This window comes from Panthera tigris, chromosome B3 (genome assembly GCF_018350195.1).
Source record: "Panthera tigris isolate Pti1 chromosome B3, P.tigris_Pti1_mat1.1, whole genome shotgun sequence".
Taxonomy (NCBI): Eukaryota; Metazoa; Chordata; class Mammalia; order Carnivora; family Felidae; genus Panthera; species Panthera tigris.
This window is the reverse complement of record NC_056665.1, coordinates 99,973,993-99,981,549: the sequence shown is the minus strand read 5'-3', so window position 1 is coordinate 99,981,549 and position 7,557 is coordinate 99,973,993. Positions and strand designations below refer to the sequence as shown.

At 37.8% G+C, this 7,557-nt stretch overlaps 1 pseudogene; it reads right to left on the bottom strand.

The window, feature by feature from the left end:
• Positions 1 to 5,300: 5,300 nt before the first annotated feature.
• LOC102953959 lies at positions 5,301 to 6,047 on the bottom strand (annotated as a pseudogene).
• Positions 6,048 to 7,557: the final 1,510 nt, after the last annotated feature.

Sequence of the window (7,557 nt, the reverse complement as noted above, 5' to 3'; positions counted from 1 at the left end):
TGTTTTGTTTTTAGAGCAAGTGCAATCAGGGGAGGGAGAGAGAATCTAAACCAGGCTCCATGCCCAGCGCAATCCCAATGTGGGGTTCGATATCACCATAAGATCATGACCTGAGCCAAAATAAAGAGTCAGATGTTTAACCAACTAAGCCACTCAGTTATCCCTCTTGCAGTTCTATAGTGGGTTTTTTTTTTTGGGGGGGGGGGGTTGTTTTGTTTTTTAACATTTAGGTCTATGATCCATTTTTAGTTAATTTTTGTGTAAGGTTCCGGTAGGAATCCAATTTCATTCTTTCATGTGTGGATATTCAGTTGTCCCAGGACCAGTTTTTGAAAAGATGATTTTTTTCTCCATTGAATTATTTTGGCACCCTTGTGAAAAATCAATTGACCATAAATGGAAGAGTTTATATCTGGATTCTCCATTTTATTCCAGTGATCTATGTGTCTTTCCTCATGCCATCACCATAGTATCTTCATCACTGTAGTTTTGTACTAGGTTTGAAATTGGGAAGTGTGAATCCTCCAAATTTGGACTTCTTTTTCAAGACTGTTTTGGCTGTCATCTTTGTTTTTTGATTTATACTTTGTGAATCTCCTTTAAGAAATCTTTTTGGACTGGGGCGCCTAGATTGCTCAGTCAGTTAAATGTCTGCTTCAGCTCAGGTTATGATCTCACAGCTGGTGACTTCAAGCCTGGCGTCGGGCTCTGTGCTGACAGTTCAGAGCCTGGATCTTGCTTCAGGTTCTGAGTCTCCCTCTCTCTCTCTGCCCCTCCCCACCCCCAAACTCACTCTCTCACTCTCTCTCTCAAAAATAAACATTAAAAAAAAAAGAAATAAATCCATTTGGACTCCAAAGCCATAAAATATTTTTCTACGTGGTTTTCAAGAAATTTTATCAAAAGGCGGTCATAAGAGGGAAGTATATAGCAATCCAGGCCTTCCTAAAGAAGGAAGAAAGGTCTCAGATACACAACCTAACTTTATACTTTAAAGAGCTGGAAAAAGAACAGCAAATAAACCCCAAACCAGCAGAAGACAGGAAATAATAAGGATCAGAGCAGAAATCAATGCTATCAAAACCAAAAAACAACAACAACAATAACAACAACAACAAACAGTAGAACAGATCAACGAAACCAGATGCTGGTTCTTTGAAAGAATTAACAAAGCTGATAACACCTAGCCAGTTTGATCAAAAACAAAAAGGAAAGGACCCAAATAAATAAAATCAACAATGAAAGAGGAGAGATCACAACCAGCACAACAGAAATACAAACAATAATAAGAGAATATTATGAGCAGTTATATGCCAATAAAATGGGCAATCTGGAAGAAATGGACAAATTCCTAGAAACATATAAACTACCAAAATTGAAACGGGAAGTAACAGAAAATTTGAACAGACCCATAACCAGTAGAGAAATCGAATTAGTAACCAAAAATCTCCCAAAAAACAAGAATCCAGGACCAGATGGCTTTCTAGAGGAATCCTATCAAACATTTTTTTAAATATTTTTTTAACTTGTTTTATTTTTTATTTTTTAAAATTTACATCCAAATTAGTTAGCATAGAGTGTGACAATGATTTCAGGAGTAGATTCCTCAGTGCCTCTTACCCATTTAGCCCATCCCCCCTCCCACAACCCCTCCAGTAACTCTCAGTTTGTTCTCCATATTTATGAGTCTCTTCTGTTTTGTCCCCCTCCCTGTTTTTATATTATTTTTGTTTCCCTTCCCTTATGTTCATCTGTTTTCTCTCTTAAAGTCCTCATATGAGTGAAGTCATATGATTTTTGTCTTTCTCTGATTGACTAATTTCACTTAGCATAATACCCTCCAGTTCCATCCACGTAGTTGCAAATGGCAAGATTTCATTCTTTTTGACTGCCGAGTAATACTCCATTGTATATGTATACCACATCTTCTTTATCCATTCATCCATCGATGGACATTTGGGCTCTTTCCATACTTTGGCTATTATTGATAGTGCTGCTATAAACATGGGAGTGCATGTGTCCCTTAGAAACAGCACACCTGTATCCCGTGGATAACTGCCTAGTAGTGCAATTGCTGGGTTGTAGGGCAGTTCTATTTTTAGTTTTTTGAGGAACCTCCATACTGTTTTCCAGAGTGGCTGCACCAGCTCACATTCCCACCTATCAAACATTTAAAGAAGAGTTAGCACCTACTCTCCTGAAGCTGTTCCAAAAAATAGAAATGGAAGGAAAACTTCCAAACTCTTTCTATGAAGCCAGCGATTCTAAAACCAGACAAAGACCACTGAAAAGGAGAACTATAGACCAATTTCCCTGATGAACATGGATGCAAAAATCCGCAGCAAGATACTAGCCAACCAGGTCTAACAATACATTAAAAAAATTATTCACCCTGATCCAGTGAGATTTATACCTGGGATGCAGGGCTGGTTCAATATCCACAAAATAATCAATGTGATACATCACACCAATAAAAGAAAGGAAAAGAACCGCATGATCCTCTCAATAGATGCAGAGAAAGCTTTGACAAAATATAGCACCCTTTCTTGATAAAAACCCTCAAGAAAGTAGGGATAAAGGGATCATACCACAAGATCATAAGAGCCGTATATGAAAGATCCACCACTAATATCATCCTCAATGGAGAAAAACTGAGAGCTTTCCCCCTAAGGTCAGGAACAAGACAGGCATGTCCACCCTTGCCACTGTTATTCAACATAGTATTGGAAGCCTTAGCCTCAGCAATCAGAAAACACAAAGAAATAAAAGGCATCCAAATCAGCCAGGAGGAGGTCAAAGTTTCACTCTTCACAGATGACATGATATTCTATATGCAAAACCCAAAAGACTCCACCAAAAAATTGCTAGAACTGATTCATGAATTCAGCAAAGTCACAGGATATAAATAAAATCAATGCACAGAAATCAATTGCATTCCTATACACCAACAATAAAGAAAGAGAAAGAGAAATCAAGGAATGAATCCCATTTACAATTGCACCAAAAACCATAAAATATCTAGGAATAAATCTAACCAACAAGGCGAAAAATCTATACACTGGAAACTATAGAAAGCTTATGAAGGAAACTGAAGAAGATACAAAAAATGGGAAAACATTCCATGCTCCTAGATAGGAAGAACAAATATTGTTAAAATGTCAATACTACCCAAAGTAATCTACATGTTCAGTGAAATATCTATCAAAATAGCACCAGCATTCTTCACAGAACTCAAACAAACAATCCTAAAATTTGTATGGAACCAGAAAAGACCCTGAATAGCCAAAGCAATCTTGAAAAAGAAAACCAAAGCTGGAGGTACCACAATCCCGAACTTCAAGCTGTACTGCAAAGCTGTAATCATCATGACAGTATGGTACTGGCACAAAAACAGACACTCAGATCAATGGAACAGAATAGAGAACCCAGAAATGGACCCACAAACGTATGGCCAACTAATCTTTGACAAAACAGGAAAGAATATCCAGTGGAATAAAGACAGTCTCTTCAGCAAATGGCACTGGGAAAACTGGAGAGTGACATGCAGAAAAATGACCTTGGCCCACTTTCTTATGCCATACACAAAAATGAACTCAAAATGGATGAAAGACCCAATGTAAGACAGGAAGCCATCAAAATACTCGAGGAGAAAGCAGGCAAAAACTTCTTTGAACTTGTCCACAGCAACTTCTTACTCAACAAGTCTCCAGAGGCAAGGAAACAAAAGCAAAAATGAACTACTGGGACCTCATCAAAATAAAAAGCTTCTGCACAGCGAAGGAAACAATCAGCAAAACTAAAAGGCAACCGACAGAATGGGAGAAGATATTTGCAGATGACATATCAGATAAAGGGTTAGTATCCAGAATCTATAAAGAACTTATCAAACTCAACACCCAAAAAACAAATAATCCAGTGAAGAAATGGGCAAAAGACATGAACTGACACTTCTCCCAGGAAGACATCCAGATGGCCAACCGACACATAAAAAATGCTCAACATCACTCATCATCAGGGAAATACAAATCAAGACCACAATGAGATACCACCTCACCCCTGTCAGAATGGCTGACATTAACAACTCAGGCAACAACAGATGTTGGCAAGGATGCTGAGAAAGAGGATCTCTTTTGCACTGCTGGTGGGAATGCAAGCTGGTGCAGCCACTCTGGAAAACAGTATGGATGTTCCTCAAAAAATTAAAAATAGAACTACCCTACGACCCAGCAATTGCACTACTAGGCATTTATCCACAGGATCCTGCGGCATATGTACCCTAATGTTTATAGCAACACTATCAACAACAGCCAAAGTATGGAAAGAGCCCAAATGTCCACCGATGGATGAATGGATAAAGAAGATGTGGTATATATACACAATGGAGTATTACTCGGCAATCAAAAAGAATGAAATCTTGCCATTTGCAACTACATGGATGGAACTGAAGGGTATTATGCTAAGCGAAATTAGAGAAAGACATACCATATGACTTCTCTCATATGAGGACTTCAAGATACCAAACAGATGAACATTAAGGGAGGGAAGCAAAAATAATATAAAAACAGGGACAGGGACAAAACATAAGAGATTCTTAAATATAGAGAACAAACAGAGGGTTACTGGAGGGGTTGTGGGAGGGGAATGGGCTAAATGGGTAAGGGGAATTAAGGAATCTACTCCTGAAATGCACCATATGCTAACTAACTTGGATGTAAATTAAAAAATACATTATTAATAAAAAAAGAAGTTTTATCATTTGCCCCTCTCGTTCCAATCATCGATCTATTTGGAATTTATTCTAGTGCATGATAAGAGGTAGGGGTTTAATGTCATGCTTTTAAACTGTATTAACACTTTTTTTAAGTCCATTTTTTCTTTCACTGATCCACAAAAAAAAATCTGTCACAAATCAAGTTTCCATATAGGTGTGGTTCTGTTTGGGTACCCTGTTCTATTCTATTGGTCACTTTTTCTATCCTTAAACCAGTAACACTATCTTAAAATTACTATATGTTTTTGTCTTTTTTTTTTTTTTTTGGTGTTTATTCATCTTAGAGAAGAGAGACAGAGCACAGGTCAGGGAGCGGCAGAGAGAGAGGGAAACACAGAATATTAAGCAGGTTCCAGGCTCTGAGCTGTCAGCACAGAGCCAGATGTGGGGCTCAAACCCACGAGCCTTGAGATCATGACCTGAGCCGAACAAAGTTGGATGCTTAGCCAACTGACCCACCCAGGCGTCCCTTTTTTTTTAAAACCTTTTTTTATTTGTCACCATTAAATATCTAAATTTTAAACAGGTTTTATTGAACTTTAGTACTAGTCTCATCCCCAGTAACTTTTCCAGAACCACTACCCTCACCATGAAGCTCCACGTGCTTTCCCAAATCAAACACAGGCTTCTTCAGCATTTTTACATTTTTAACAAAGACAGCATAGAGTGGATAAAGAGATTGACAAGACTTTTCTATGTCTTTTCCAAAGCTGTCTGGAATCAATTTATTGACCACTTCTTTCAAGTCATTTATCTGCACCTCCCACGTCATGATCTCCATCATCTTCTTCTGAATTTTGATGGACCTGTTGGTGCTGAGCATAAGAGGTCTTCTAAATCTGATTGTTACATTTTTTAGTAAAACCAATACAGAATAGATGAAACAAATAAACATCAGTAGTTTTGACATCAACATGGGCTTCAATCAGGGTCTGCCATTTTTGACCAAGGAGCACATTTTGTCACAGATAAGATCCATGCCATGGAACTTAGGCAGTTTTTGCCCTGAACATCCTCAAAAATTATCTTGAATTTTCTGAATACAACTTTCTGCAGATCAACAAGGCTCACTTCAAAAACACGACCCTTGAGGCCATCAGATGTGATTTTGGTTCCTTGAGTTCTGGTGGACTAGTGTTTTTCCAATATTTCTTATACTGAACATAGCTGGTGCTTTCACATCATACCAATCCTTCTTAGAAAATGGATCAACCACTTTCTTCTTGGCTTCTTTTCTGCCACCTTTTGTAAGGTGCTTGTTCTTGCCAACGGCCATGACAAGGTTCAAGGAGCCAAAAGGCTCAGTTATTATAGCTTTTTAATAAGGTAACCTCTATGGCAAATCTCCCCATCTTATTCTTCTTCATAAGTATATTTATGGCTCTTACATATAAATTATAGATATAGTTTAACAAGTTACACACACACACACACAAGTTTCATTTGGATTTTGATTGATATTGCATTGAATTTATAGATCATTTTGGGAAGACATTATTTTAAGAAAACAATATTGAGTTTTATAATCAATAAACATAATTCATTTACTTATATTGAGCCGGTGTTGCAGAGTTCCAGGGGTATCTTTCTCACCACAAGATCCACTTAGATCTTTTCTCCTTTATGCTACTTGTTCCTAAGCTTAATGAGAATGCTTTCAATATATCAAATTAAGGGGGCGCCAGGGTGGCTCAGTCGGTTTAGCATCTGACTGGCTCAGGTCATGGTCTCGCGGTCTGTGAGTTCAAGCCCCATGTGGGACTCTGTGCTGACAGCTCAGAGCCTGGAGCCTGCTTCAGATTCTGTGTCTCCCTCTCTCTGACCCTCCCCCGTTCATGCTCTGTCTCTCTCTGTCTCAAAAATAAATAAACGTTAAAAAAAAAAAAAAGAATAACGTTAGCTGTTGTATTTGGAAGGTAACCTTTATCTGGTTAGAATGGTCTCTTTTATTCCTTTATTAAGAAGTTTTTTCAAAAAATCATAACTGTGTTGAATTTTATCAAGCATGTTTTGTTTTTAATAGTAAACTAATCCTGGATTCGTGAGATATAACCATCCTGGTAATGATGTATTATTTCCTTTACATACTGTCATATTCCATTTTCTTTTTTTTTCTTTGTTTTTAAAGTTTGTATTTATTTATTTGAGAGAGACCTACACCACACATCAGAAAGTGCCCTCATTCAGAAAGGGAAGGCAAACATTAAGGACACCTTACATGTTTCCCTTATTTTAAGGATCATTTCCCTGTGCTATCATCTACTGTCTGAAAACAGTTGCTTCACAGATTTTGCTACTTTTAAAGTTATTGGTGACACAAGGTGAAGTCCAATACCAGTTACTCCATCATGTCTAGAAGCAGCAATCTCCATCATTTTTTAATATGCAATATTTTTATCCTTCAGTTTAAAGATCTTCAAATTTCCATTATTTTATCATTGATTCATTAATACATTTCTTAGTATCTAAACATAAGAACTTTAATATTTAAAAAAAATTTTTAATGTTTATTTATTTTTGACAGAGAGAGAGAGACAGAGCATGAGCAGGGGAGGGGCAGAGAGAGAGGGAAACACAGAATCTGAAGCAGGCTCCAGGCTCTGAGCTATCAGCACAGAGTCCCACATGGGGCTTGAACTCATAGACCACGAGACCATGACCTAAGCCGAAGTCGGATGCTCAACTGACTGAGCCACCCTGGCGCCCCAGAACTTTAATATTTTTTTAATGTTTATTTTTGAGAGAGAGAAAGAGAGAGAGTGCGGGGGATGGGTAGAGAGAGGGGA